Here is a 15,185-nt window from a genome sequence, read left to right as displayed (position 1 = left end):
CATTTATAGCATCAAATGTTTTTATGATTGTTCCCAATAGAAACAGGTATTTAAACTTAGAAACAAAAATTGTTCATTAATTTGTGTACAGTTATTGTTTCAGTTGTTGTAGGTGAACATGAAAATGCCTATTCTCAAACTGTAAAAAGTACGTAGTCCGTGAAACATATTTATATTAATATCAAAACTGAACTTCTGATGCGTCAGATTTTAATTTCTTTTCATCATGGGTATGGAAAACAAAAGAATTTTCTCACTATGTTGAATTAAATAAAATATGGAAATTAGCAACAACCTAAAAAACCTATTATTCCTCCTTTCATGAGAAGAAGCAAATCTCTGTGGTTCCCCAGTGACCATCTGGGAAACCTCAAAGTCAGTTTAGATAGGAAAGACTCTTGTTCTTTTTTAATTGCGGTAAAATATATATAACATGAAGTCTACCATTTTAGCCTTTTTAAAGGGTTCAATTAAATGGCGTTAAGTGCATTCACAATGTTTTATAACCATCAATCACTATCCCAAAGACTTAATATTTCATTATCTTGAATTTTGGAAAGGCAATCTCAAAAAAGTCGTTAGAACAGATTAGCCACAAGAGCAAGGAATAAGTTGTTATCTTGGTTACCTCATTAATCAGAATGATAATAATGATATTTAAAATAAACATAATAAAAGTTTACATGATAATCATTAAGAATTTTAGTCCTTCCTGAAGTGAAGAATCCTTGTTGCTTTATTTTAAAAAAAAAAAAAAAAAAAACCCTAGGAGCATAGTAAGAGGCAGCATAGAAACACACAAAAAAGGTAGATTTTTGAGAATTTAGAGTATGCACATAGGTGAGACAAAATAAAATTTTGTTGTCTGAGTAGAGTATGCAGAGGACAAAGATTATTATTTATTTCTTCATATCTAGAACAAACTGTATATTCCAGGCCATAATATTTCTTTAGCTATAAGTCCCCTTTTCTTATCTTATTAAAAATTTTTTTATCCTAACATTATTATATGAATACACTTAAAGATTTAGTCATATCCTACAATGTTGGATGACAATATTATTTAAAGTTTAAATTTTCAACTTAAAAATATAATTAATTTTATTAAATGTTGTTAGATAGTATATATCACATTGGCTTTGCTCTTTTATATTAAGCCCTATGTGAGATAAAGACTTTCCAAAACAAACAAAAGCTAAGGGAGTTCATCACTAGTCTTGCCTTACAAGAAATGTTAAAAGAATTCTTCAAGCTAAAATAAAAAGATGCTAATTAGTAACATGAAAACATATGGAAATATACAACACACCGGTAAAGGGAAGCATATAGTAAAATGCAGAATATTCTAATACTGTAGTATGGTGGTGTGTTAAGAAAATTAACTCTAGTATAAAGGTTAAAGGACAAACAGATTAAAATAGTTAAAGAATACACAATATAAAGAGATGTAAATTTTGACGTCAAAAACATAAACGGGGGGTGGGGAGTAAAAGCGTAGAGTTTTTGTACGTGATCAAAGTTAAATTGTTATCAGCATAAAATAGACTGTTATAACTGCTTTGGGAGAGATCCCAGGTGTTCTCCTTACTTGCTGCAAGTGATAAATCCTTCTTTCTCCTGCAAATTAAAAAAAAAAAAAAAAAACTGCTATAAGATGCTTTATGTAAGCTGCATGGTAACCACTGAGCGAAAACCTACAGTAGATTCAGAGAAGATAAAGAGAATGGAATCAAAGCATACCACTATGGAAAATCATCAGTTCACAAAGGAAGGCAGCAAAAGAGGAAGAAAGGAACAAGAAAAGCAAAATAGCCAGAAAACAGTGAGCAAGATGGCATTAGCAAGTCCCCACCCTTCGACAATCGTTCTAAATGCAAATGAATTGAATTCTCTAACCCAAAGACATAGAGTGAGTGGATGGTTAAAAACAAGACCCAACTACAAGAGACTTACTCCAGCTTTAAGGGTACACATAGGCTCAAAGTTAAGGGGTGGAAAAAGATATTCCATGGGTAGTTATCCTTATATCAGACAATTAGACTTTAAGCCAAAAACACTAACAAGAGACAAAGACAATCATTATATATTGATAAGTGGGTCAGTTCATCAAGGAGATACAATGATTATAACTATATATGCTCCCAATATCAGGGCACCTTAATATATTAAGCAAATACTAACAGATTTGAAGGGAGATATAGACAGCAATACAATAACAATCAAGGTTTCCAATACTCTCCTTTCAACAATGGATAGACCATCCAGAGAGAAAATCAACAAAGAAATATTGGACTTGAAGCATACTCTAAACCAAATAGACCTAACTAACGTATACAGAACCTTCCACCCAACAACAGCAGAATACACATTCTTCTCAAGTGCACATGGAACATTCTCCAAGATAGATCATATGATAAGTCACAAAACAAATCATGGCAAATTTAAGAATATTGAAATAACACCAAGTATCTTTTCCAACCACAATGGAATAAAACTGGAAATAATTAAAAACACGGAAGATGGAATATTCACAAATATGTGGCAATTAAACAACACACTCCTGAACAACCAACAGGTCAAAGAAGAAACCAAAAGGGAAATTAAAAAAAAAAATCTTGAAAGAAACAAAATAGAACCACAACATATCAAAACCTATATGATGCTGCAAAAGCAGTTCTAAGAGGGACATTCACAGCAATAAACACCTACATCAAGAAAAAAGAAAGATCTCAAATAAACAACCTAACCTTATATCACAAGGAACTAGAAAAAAAGAACAAAATAAGCCCAAAGTTAGCAGAAGGAAATAAGAAAAATCAGAGCAGAAATAAATGAAACCAAGACCAGAAACACAATAGAAAAGATTAATGAAACTAAGAGCTGGGTTTTTCTTTTTTAAGATAAAATGGACAAACTCTTAGCTAGACTAAGAAAAATAAGAGAGAAGACTCAAATAAATAAAATCTGAAATGAAATAGGAGACAGGGAATTCCCTGGTGGTCCAGTATTTAGGACTTGGCACTTTCACTGCTAGGACCCAGGTTCCATCCCTGGTCAGGGAACTAAGATCCCAGAAGCTGCATGGTGCAGCCAAAAAAAAAAAAAAAAAAAGAGGAGACATTACAATTGATACCACAGAAATACAAAGGACCATAAGACACTACTGTGAAAAATAAGATGCCAACAAGTTGGATAACCTAGAAGAAATGGATAAATTCCTAGAAACATACAAACCACCATGACTGAATCATGAAGAAATAGAAAATCTGAACAGACCAATAATGAGTAAAGAGATAGAATCAGTAAACAAAAACCTCCCAAAAAATTAAAGCCCAGAACCAGAAGAATTCATAACTGAATTCTACCAAACATTTAAAGAAGAATTAATGCCCATCCTTCTCAAACTCTTCCAAAAAACTGAAGAGGAAAGAGCACTCCCAAACTCATTTTACGTGGCCAACATTACCCTGATACCTAAACCAGATGAGGACACTATAAGAAAAGCAAATTACAAACCAATATCCCTGCTGAACATGGATATAAACATTCTGAACAAAATACTAACAAACTGGATTCAACAGTATATTAAAAGTAACATAGGGAATTCCTGGGTGGTCCAGTAGTTAGGACTCGGCACTTTCACTGTCATGGGCCCAGGTTCGATCCCTGGTCAGGGAACAAAGATCCCAAAAGCCACATGCAATTAAAAAAAAGAAAAAGAAAAACAAAAACAAAACACAACAACAAAGTAACATACATCGTAGTCAAGTGGGATTTATCCCTGGGATTCAAGGATGGTTCAACATACACAAATCAAAAATATCCAGTTAGGGTTAGGGTTAACAAAACGAAGGATAAAAATCATATAATCATTTCAATAGATGCAGGAAAAGTATATGACAAAATACAACATCCTTTCATGATAAAAATGCTCAACAAATTGGGTATAGAAGGAACATGACTCAACTTAATAAAGGCCATATATGACAAGCCCATAGCTAATATCAAACTCAGTGGTGAAAGGTGAAAAACTTTTCATCTAAGATCAGGAGCAAGACAAGATGTCCACTCTCACCACTCCTACTCAACATCATACTGGAAGTCCTAAGCCAGAACAATCAGGAAAAAAAAAAAAAAAAAGAAAGAAAAAAAGGGCATTCAAATAGGAAAGGAAGAAGTAAAACTGTCTTTGTTTGCAGATGATATGATCTCATATACAGGCATAACTTGGAGATAAGTGGGTTCAGTTCCAGATTCACAATAAATCAAGTCACATGAATATTTTTGTTTCCCAGTGCATATAAAAGTTATGTTTACACTATACTGTAGTCTATTAAGTGTACAGTAGCATTATGCCTAAAAAAGCAATATACATACCTTAATTTTAAAATACTTTATTCCTAAAAATTGTTAACCATCAAGTCTTCAAGTCATAGTAGTAACATCAAAGATCACTGACCACAGATCACCATAACACATTTAATAATAATTTAAAAGTTTGAAATACTGCAAGAATTACCAAAATGGGACACAGAGACACAAAATGAACAAATGCTGTTGGAAAAATGGCGCCAATAGACTTGCTGAAAGCAGGGTTGCCACAAACCTTTAATTTGTAAAAAACATAATATCTGTGAAGCTCAATAAAGAGAAGCACAGTGGGCTTCCCTGGTGGTGCAGTGGTTGAGAGTCTGCCTGCCGATGCAGGGGACGTGGGTTCGTGCCCCGGTCCGGGAGGATCCCACATGCTGCGGAGCAGCTGGGCCCGTGAGCCATGGTTGCTGAGCCTGCGCATCCAGAGCCTGTGCTCCACAACGGGAGAGGCCACAACAGTGAGAGGCCCATGTACCACAAAAAAAAAAAACCAAAAACAAAGAGAAGCACAATAAAACCAAGTATGACTGTACAGAATATTCTGAAGATTCCACCAAAAAACCATTAGAACTTATAAACAAAGTCAGTAAAGTTGCAGGATGCAAAATCAACCCACAGAAATCAGTTGCTTTTCTACACACTAACATCAAACAATCTGAGAAGAAAATAAGGAACACAATCCCATTCACAATAGCATCAAAAACAATAGAATACCTAGGAATAAATGTAACCAAGGAGATGAAAGAGCTTTACACTGAAAGTTCTAAGACTTTGATGAAAGAAATAGAAGAAGACACAAACAAATTGAAAGATATCCCATGTACATGGATCAGAAGAATTAATATTTTTTAATGTCCATGCTACCCAAAGCCACCTATAGATTCAGTACAATCTTTATCAAAATTCCAGTGGCATTTTCCATAGAAATAAACAATCCTGGGACTTCCCTGATGGTCCAGTGGTAAAGAATCTGCTTTCCAATGCAGGGGACATGAGTTTGAAGCCTGGTTGGGGAGCTAAGATCCCACATGCCACAGGGCAACTAAGCCCGCGTGCCACAACTACCAAGCTTGCACGCCTCAACAAGACAGCCCGCAAACTACAGAACCCATGCACCCTGGAACCTGCGTGCCACAACTACAGAGCCCACACACCCTGGAGCCCACATGCCACAACTAGAGAGAGAAAACCCACACACCACAACTAGAGAGAAGCCCACATGCCACAACTAGGGAAAAGCCTGTGGACCATAATGAAGACCCCACACGCCATAACAAAAAAGATCCCACATGCCGCAACTAAGACCCGATGCAGCCAAAAAAAAATCCTAAAGCACACACAAACACACACACGCCCACACACAAAACACAAAAAAGCCAAAGCAATCTCGAGAAAGATGAACAAAGCTGGAGGCATCACAATTCCTGGTTTCAAACTATATCACAAAGCTATAATAATCAAAACAGTATGGTACCAGCATAAAAGCAAACACATAGACCAATGGAACAGAATTAAGAGTCCAGAAATAAACCCTCACATATCTGGTCAACTAATATTTGACAAAGGAGCCAAGAATTCTCAATGGGGAAATGATAGTCTCTTCAATAAATAGTGTTGGGAAAACTGGATAACTACATACAGGAGAATGGAATTGGACCCCTATTTACACCATTCACAAAAATTAACTCAATACTGGTTAAAAATGTAAACATCGGGGCTTCCCTGGTGGCGCAGTGGTTGAGAGTCCGCCTGCCGATGCAGGGGACACGGGTTCGTGCCCCGGTCCGGGAAGATCCCACATGCCGTGGAGCGGCTGGGCCCGTGAGCCATGGCCACTGAGCCTGCGCGTCCGGAGCCTGTGCTTTGCAACGGGAGAGGCCACAACAGTGAGAGGTCCGCAAACCGCAAAAAAAAAAGTAAACATAAGAACTGAAACCATAAAACTTCTGGAAAAAAACAGGGGGAATGCTCCTTGACATTTGTCTCAGCAATTATTTTTTTGATGTAACACAATAAACACAAGTAACAAAAGCAAAAATAAACTAGTGAGACTACTGCACAGTGAAAGAAACAACGAATGAAAAGACAACCTACAGAATGCGAGAAAATATTTGTAAATCATATATCTGATATTTTGGTTAAAATACAAAGAACTCATACAACTCAATATCCATAAAACGAACAATATGATTTTAAAATGGGCAGAGAAACTGAATAGACATTTTTCCAAAGAAGACATACAAGTGGCCAACAGGTCATGAAAAGGTGCTTGACATCAATAGTCATCAGGGAAATGTAAATCAAAACCACAATGAGCTATCACCTCACACCTGTTAGAATGTCTATCACTAAAAATACAAGAGATAACAAGCGTTGACTAGCTTGTGGAGAAAAGAAAACAACTGTGCACTGTTGGTGAGAATGTAAATTGGTGCGGCCACTAAGGAAAACAGTATGGACGTTCCTCAAAAAATTAAAAATTGAGCTACTATATGATACAGCAATCCCACTTCTGGGTATATACCCAAAAGAAATTAAAACTGGATCTTGAAGAGATATCTGCACTCCTATGTTCATTGCAGCATTATTCACAATAGCCATTATTCACAATAGCCAAGACAACCTGTGTCTGTCAAACAGATGAATGGATAAAGATGTGATATATACATACAACGGAGTATTATTTAGCCATGAGAAATAAGGAAATCCTGCATTTGTGACAACATGAAGTGGACCTTGAGGGCATTATGCTAAGTGAAATAAGTCAAACAAGGAAACACAAATACTGAAATATATCACATATATGAGGAATTTTAAAAAGCTAAACTCATAGAAACAGAGAGTAGAGTGGTGCTTACCAGGGCGTTGGGGGTGAGGGAAATGGGGAGATGTTGATCAAGGGTACAAATTTTCATTTATAAGATGAATAGGTTCCGGGGATCTACTGTAGAGCATGGTGATTATAGTTAATAATACTGTATTATATACTTGAAAGTTGCTAAGAGAGTAGATCTTAAATGTTCTTACCAGAAGAAACAAATGTTGATTATGTGATGTGATGGAAATGTTAGCTAATGCTATGTGGTAATGATTTTACAAAATATAAGTGTATTAAATCAACACATTGTACATCTTAAACTTATACTATAGGTCAGTTATATCTCAATAAAGCTGGAGAAAAAGGTTAAGCTTTATAAAGGATAACTGTATTTGTATGTAGCCAAAGGATAAGAAAAAGCTATCATCTTAACTCCATACATTTGTTCTCACTGCCCTATAAGTTCTAATTTCCTTAGGTTATTTTATACTTAAAAATTAATAACTTTCAAGAGCTCAAAGTTAGAGATCTTAAAAACTAAATTTTAGTTTAATTTAAAAACAATCAGTATTAATATAAAAAATTAACAGAAAAAAAGACATTTTAGCATTTACATAGAAAGCTCAAGTTTAGATTTAAACAATTTACAGTACTGTCTGAAGTTACAAAAGTCTATCTTTTTATGAAAACATTAGTTATCATCATTTAATTTAGTTGAACACATAGGTTTACAATTTTATTTTATTTTTTAACATCTTTATTGGAGTATAATTGCTTTACAATGGTGTGTTAGTTTCTGCTTTATAACAAAGTGAATCAACTATACATATACATATATCCCCATATCTCCTCCCTCTTGCGTCTCCCTCCCACCCTCCCTATCCCACCCCTTTAGGTGGTCACAAAGGACCGAGCTGGTCTCCCTGTGCCATGCGGCTGCTTCCCACTAGCTATCTATTTTACATTTGGTAGCGTATATATGTCCATGCCACTCTCTCACTTGGTCTACAATTTTATAAATAATAATGAAAGCAATATTAGCTTATCTGACCAGTAAATCTAGTATAGGAAACTTAAGAGATTCAAACTACAGTTATTAGGCTTTCTCTGAGAAATTAAAACATTTGCATCACCTAGAATAGTGCAAGAGTTTCTAAAATTGTGATAAAATCAGGGTTAAGTCATATTATCAAACCAGACTAATTTCCGAGGATTCATTTTAACTAGAAATACTGCTTTATTTTTTCCTTTTATGGTAATATTCCAATTATTAAATTACTTAAGTTGGTTAAAAGCTCTGAGTGACCTATATTGGTTTTTACCTTTCAACTTAGTAACCAAGGCCATTAACTTAATTCAATTATTCCTTTTTTTTCCCTTAGGAGTTCAGCTTCAGCTAGACACACACACACACACCCAAAAAAAAAAGTCTTTAAAGAATCAGCATATTTAAAACACTATAAGTTAAAATCATCTCTTTCTCTTAGAAATTCTTGAGTTTCCTTATTTTAAATTCACACAAGTCCTTAGCAAATAGCACAGAGGCCTTACAGATTCTAAGGAACCTTACAGTAACCTGATTTAGTAGTTTTCTCTTTTTTTAATGTTAGATTTGTCTAAATGGATATTCCTAAAGTATACAAAAAATGAAAACCTTTATCACCAACAAAAAGACTGACTATTGTAGACTGAGTTTTTGTTTTCCTTTTTGCTCTAAAACATTGGGGAGGTATAAACTCATAAAATTTTAAAATTCCCCAAAGTTCCCTGAAATGGCCACTGTAACTCAAACTTTCTTTAATCAAAAACTGTTATTTTACCAAATGGGCTCAGGAATTAGGGTTACAAACAGAGAAACAATAGGAAGCAGAATTCAACAAGGAGGAGTTTGAGGTTAGATGCTGACACACCCAAATAGATAAGAGAAGAAAATACCATGATTATAACAAGGTATGGAGGTTTGAACCAAACACACAGCTGGGCTGTACCACACTGATGCAGAGACCTCTGACTACACTTCCAGCAGCCACCATGTTATCCTACAGCAAGGCTGTGGAGGAGGAAATACCACACTCTTGCCACCGAGGCATTCCTTTCCTCCAGACAAGACATGGAATGCCCCGCACTATATGTCCACAAGTCTGATGGACCTACACCCATAAGGATTGCTATATTTAGCAAATAAGAATATAGGATGCCCAGTTAAATTTAGATTGCAGATAAACAATAAATTTTTAAAAATATAAGTATGACCCCAAAGTTATTAGAGCTCTCGAGGGCCAGTTTGGAAAGAGACTTATTAGGTCTGTGCCTCTATCTGTTCCTTAAAAAAAATGCTCCCTTGTAACAATCAGAACAAAAATTACCAAGGAATGGGGAAAAAAATCATTTGACAAGTCAATTAAAAGCAATAGAAGAGGGACTTCCCTGGTGGCACAGTGGTTAAGAATCTGCCTGCCAATGCAGGGGACATGGGTTCGAGCCCTGGTCTGGGAAGATCCCACATGCCACGGAGCAGCTAAGCCTGTGAGCCACAAATACTGAAGCCTGCACACCTAGAGCCCATGCTCCACAACAGAGAAGCCACTGGAATAAGAAGCCTGCGCACCACAACGAAAGTAGCCCAATCCCGCGCGCAGCAACAAAGACCCAACGCGGCCAAAAATAAATAAATAAAATAAATAAATTTTTTTAAAAAGTAATAAAAGACAAACAGGTTCAGTAAAGGATTGCCTAATGCTCTCCAAAGTATTAACCAAGAGAGGAACCATGGATATCCTAGGATATCCTAGGATAACAAAATACAGCAATGAGAACTCAACAGAAATACCTGAAGTTCCATATTGTCCTTGAGACATACCCAGCAGCAAACCGGAAGAAGGCCACACAACAGTTCAGAATTGAGCGCTTAAGATTTGAGGGTCCTGTGGGGTTGCCATGATGTGGGGTCTTTATTTTGATGAAACTTCCAAATTATTAAAAATAAGGAGACCAGCTAAAAGAGAAAGCTGAGTTTATTAAACCTGCCGAGCAATAGACACATGCATTCATTTGGAAATACAGTCTTTCCCAAATAATTCTTCAGCCGGGCTTCTATCTATTACACTGAATATACAGAGACAATTCTGATTGGCTCTAACAGAAGGGGGAAAGATCCTGATTGGGTCTTACACCAAATAGCAACAGCTTCAACAGTCTATAAGACTGGTTTACTCTGGCCTCCTGGTCCCTGATGTGCTTTGTTAAATTGAGATATATGCAATATGTATACCATAATATTCACCCTTTAAAGTGGGCAATTCAGTGGCTTTTACTATATTCACAAAGTTGTGCAGCCATCACTGCTAATTCCAGAGTGTTTTCCTCACCCAAAAAGAAACCCTGTACCCATTGGCAGTCACTCCCCATTCCTCCCTCTCCTTAACCCCAGGCAACCACTAATCTGCTTTCTGTCTCCATGGATTTGCCTACTCTGGATATTTCACATAAATTGTATCATTTAATATGTGACCTGCATATAATGTGTGGTCTGGCTTCTTTCACTTAGCCTAATGTTTTCAAGGCACATTCATGTTACAGCACGCGTTAGTGCTTCATTCCTTTTTATGGCTGAATAATATGGATATATCACATTTTGTTATCCTTTCATAAATGATTAACATGTGGATTGTTTCCACTTTTTTGGCTACTATGTATAACACTGTTACGCACATTCATGTGCAAGTTTTTGTGTGATATTTTGTGTAATATTTTCACAACATTCATGTGAAAAATTTTGAGAATGTTAGGCATAACTAAGAATGGAATTTCTGGGTCATAACTATGTTTAACCTTTTGAAGAACTGTTTTCCAAAGCAGCCACATCATTGTACAGTTCCACAGCAATATATGAGTGTTTCTTTTTATGGACACTGAAGTATATCATGCTCCCTTAAAAAGACACGCAGAAGCCTCCAAAATGAGGCAAGCACAGATTATTCAGGAGAACTTCCAAGGGGAATAACTGAATTCCTCTTCATGCATACTCTGCCAACTACAATTCCTACAGTGGAAACAGTACAGCTAAAAAACGTTTAAAGCTTGTCTCTGACCTACCAGAAGTCATATAGGACCCCACTGCTCTGAAAGCCCACAAAGTACTCTAAATCCATTAACAAGAGTTGTCATGGACAATCATATAGCCCGTGATTTCCTCTAGTCCACCAAGTCAACATTGCTACAACTATGTAAATACGACAGGGCAAACAGAAAAAGCAACCCGACTCTATAAAATAGGCCCAGTTGGATTCTGGGACATGTTTTGATTGCATGTATTGAATAATCTAGGTCCTTGGCTTCCAGACCTATCGAAAGACTAATAGTCACTTTGATCCTGATAATTACCTATGTTACAATACGTACCAATACAGACTATCCAGAATCTAAGTACCATTGGGGCACTACTAGTAGGGCAGCCATTGTCACAACAGATGGTCCAATAACTCATCCTACAACAGAAACATAAAAGATTAATCCTGGTTCAATTATAGACTACATTCAGTGGATGGCCTTCTTAATCAGCAAATTGATCTTAATCAGCAAAACCTTAGCAATGATGAAAATCTGGATATAATGTATGAATGTCCTGAGACTTAACTTTGTTCTTTTTATTATTTTTTTTTTATTTTATTTTTTTGGCTGCATTGTCTTCGTTGCTGCATGTGAGCTTTTCTCTGGTTGCGGTGAGTGGGGGCTACTCTTTGTTGTGGTGCATGGGCTTTTCATTGTTGTGGCTTCTCTTGTCGCAGAGCACAGGTTCTAGGCTCACAGGCTTCAGTAGTTGTGGCACGTGGACTCAGTAGTTGTGTCTCTTGGGCTCTAGAGTGCAGGCTCAGTAGTTACGGTGCACATGCTTAGTTGCATCTGCGGCATGTGCGATCTTCCTGGACCAGGGCTCAAACCTGTGTCCCCTGTATTGGCAGATGGATTCTTAACCACTGCGCCACCAGGGAAGCCCTAACTGCCTGTTCTTGACCTAAAAGGAGGATGGAGAAAGAGCAGCTCCTGACAGCTGGAACTGATCTGGTGCTCACAGCTGAACCACAGTATTATTACAGGCTGTTCTGACGCTCATAGGCCATTTTGTTCTCCCCTTCTCTGGTTCTTTTCTCACAGAACACCAGCCCCACACAGGTTATTCTGAGAAGATGATAAAAATGAAACTCTTCATAGAGACAGAAGTAGAATGGCTGCATGAAGGAGAAAATAGGGAGTTATTGCTTAATGAGTATAGGGTTTCAGTGTTCCAGTGCTATGGATATGGATGGTGGTGATGATTGCCTAACATTGTGAATGAATTTAATACCACTGAACTGTACACTTAAAATGGTTAAGATGGTAAATTTTATATTATGTATACTTTACCAACATTTTTAAAATTTATTTTTAATATTTATTTATTTGGTTGCACCAGGTCTTAGTTGTGGCAGGCGGACTCCTTAGTTGCGGCATGTATGTGGGATCTAATTCCCTGACCATCAAACCCAGGCCCCCTGCATTGGGAACGCAGAGTCTTACCCACTGTGCCACCAGGGAGGTCCCTTATCAATGGTTTTTAAAATTTATTTATTTATTTTGGCTGCTGTTGGGTTTTTGTTGCTGCACGCGGGCTTTCTCTAGTTGCAGCAAGCAGGGGCTACTCTTTGTTGCGGTGCTCAGGCTTCTCATTGTGGTGGCTTCTCTTGTTGTGGAGCACAGGCTCTAGACGCGTGGGCTTCATCAGTTGCAGTATGCAGGCTCAGTAGTTGTGGTGCACGGGCTTTGTTGCTCCGTGGCATGTGGGATCTTCCCAGACCAGGGCTCGAACCTGTGTCCCCTGCATTGGCAGGCGGATTCTTAACCACTGTGTCACCAGGGAAGCCCTCAATGGTTTTTAAACAGAAAAAAACAAGGCTAGTTTATAATTTTGTCTGAGCACAAATAAAAGCAAGGTCACAATGCTACCCACCAAATACCTTATCATACAATTGTCCCCACTTTCTGACAATGTCCAACCTAGAGCTAACCCTCCCCTGTATCACTCAGCCAAAGCCCAAATCATTTAAGTTCTTTCTGACATCCTCTTATTGAGACCCCTACAGTTCCCCATGGTGTGTGTTTTACCTTACTGCAATGAATAAGAAACCTAGCTTGTTTAACTACAGGTGTGTTCTTAGTGGTCTCTGACTGAAGGGCATTGACAACATATATAAATTATATCTCTAAAAAGCAATGAGCGATACAAGTTATTTCTGTTATTCCCTTCATTTTTATAAAACGAGTTTTCTTGAACCACACCCAGGTTAAGAAATAGAACTTTAGGCTCCCTGACTTCAGACTATACTACAAAGCTACAGTAATCAAGACAGTATGGTACTGGCACAAAAACAGAAATATAGATCAATGGAACAAGATAGAAAGCCCAGAGATAAACTCACGCACATATGGTCACCTTATCTTTGATAAAGGAGGCAAGAATATACAGTGGAAAAAAGACAGCCTCTTCAATAAGTGGTGCTGAGAAAACTGGACAGGTACGTGTAAAAGTATGAAATTAGAACACTCCCTAACACCATACACAAAAATAAACTCAAAATGGATTAAAGACCTGAATGTAAGGCCAGACACTATCAAATTCTTAGAGGAAAACATAGGCAGAACACTCTATGAAAAAAAAAAAAAAAAAGAACACTCTATGACATAAATCACAGCAAGATCCTTTTTGACCCACCTCCTAGAGAAATCGAAATAAAAACAAAAATAAACAAATGGGACCTAATGAAACTTAAAAGCTTTTATACAGCAAAGGAAACCATAAACAAGACCAAAAGACAACCCTCAGAATGGGAGAAAATATTTGCAAGTGAAGCAACTGACAAAGGATTAATCTCCAAAATTTACAAGCAGCTCATGCAGCTCAATAACAAAAAACAACCAACCCAATCCAAAAATGGGCAGAAGACCTAAGTCGACATTTCTCCAAAGAAGATATACAGATTGCCAACAAACACATGAAAGAATGCTCAACATCACTAATCATTAGAGAAATGCGAATCAAAACTACAATGAGATATCATCTCACACCGGTCAGAATGACCATCATCAAAAAATCTAGAAACAATAAATGCTGGAGAGGGTGTAGAGAAAAGGGAACACTCTTGCACTGTTAGTGGGAATGTAAATTGATACAGCCACTATGGAGAACAGTATGGAGGTTCCCTCTTCCATTCAGCATGTTTCTTCATCCGCTGTATTACTGCAAATTGACAGCTGGATCCAGAGGCTCGGCCAGACTCTGGTTCAGTCCCTTTGGCAATACCGTGGGCAGTGTTGGCTTCTTTTATCATGGGGCACATATCTGGTTTTCTCCCTTTTTATGATGCTGGCGTTTGTTGGATGCAACGCCCAGATTCATTCATTTAGTGGTGGATACAAAATAGTGACATTCCAATTCTATTATTTCTTTTTCATTTATTAATTGGAATACTTTCATTAAGAGATGCTTCTTCTTATGTACTATTTGGTTATCTGTAAGTATAGTTCACATAGGGAAGGTAGAATGAATGCTTGCTTCTTTGCCTTTGTTTTTCATTTTTTAAGGTAGTGAATTGGTTTTTCTGAAGGTGAACAACTAATTTAAATATATGTGTGTGTATATATATATTATATATATATAAACTCATGGATTCAGAGGTATTTGATAGGTTTTAATCAATGGCAATTATTATTATTGACAGTCAAGTTGTCCTATCTTTGGCCTCTTGGAGCCTCTTCAGTTGGGCTCCTGAATGGCTTGATCCACTCCTGGTGGTGTTTGTGGCTTCTTTGCTATCTCTTATGAGCAAATGTTCCAGGCTCATCTTTTATATTTTCTGCCCCAGTTCTGTAACCAGCATTTCTCCAAGAAGCCCTGGATGGTAATCTAGGCATTAGGGATGCTCATCACTATGAGTTGGTCATTGTTTCTAACATTTAG

The sequence above is a fragment of the Neophocaena asiaeorientalis genome, unplaced genomic scaffold (genome assembly GCF_003031525.2).
Source record: "Neophocaena asiaeorientalis asiaeorientalis breed wild unplaced genomic scaffold, Neophocaena_asiaeorientalis_V1.1 scaffold54, whole genome shotgun sequence".
NCBI classification, from domain to species: Eukaryota; Metazoa; Chordata; class Mammalia; order Artiodactyla; family Phocoenidae; genus Neophocaena; species Neophocaena asiaeorientalis.
The sequence above is the reverse complement of the archived record's forward strand: the minus strand, read 5'-3'. Positions refer to the sequence as shown.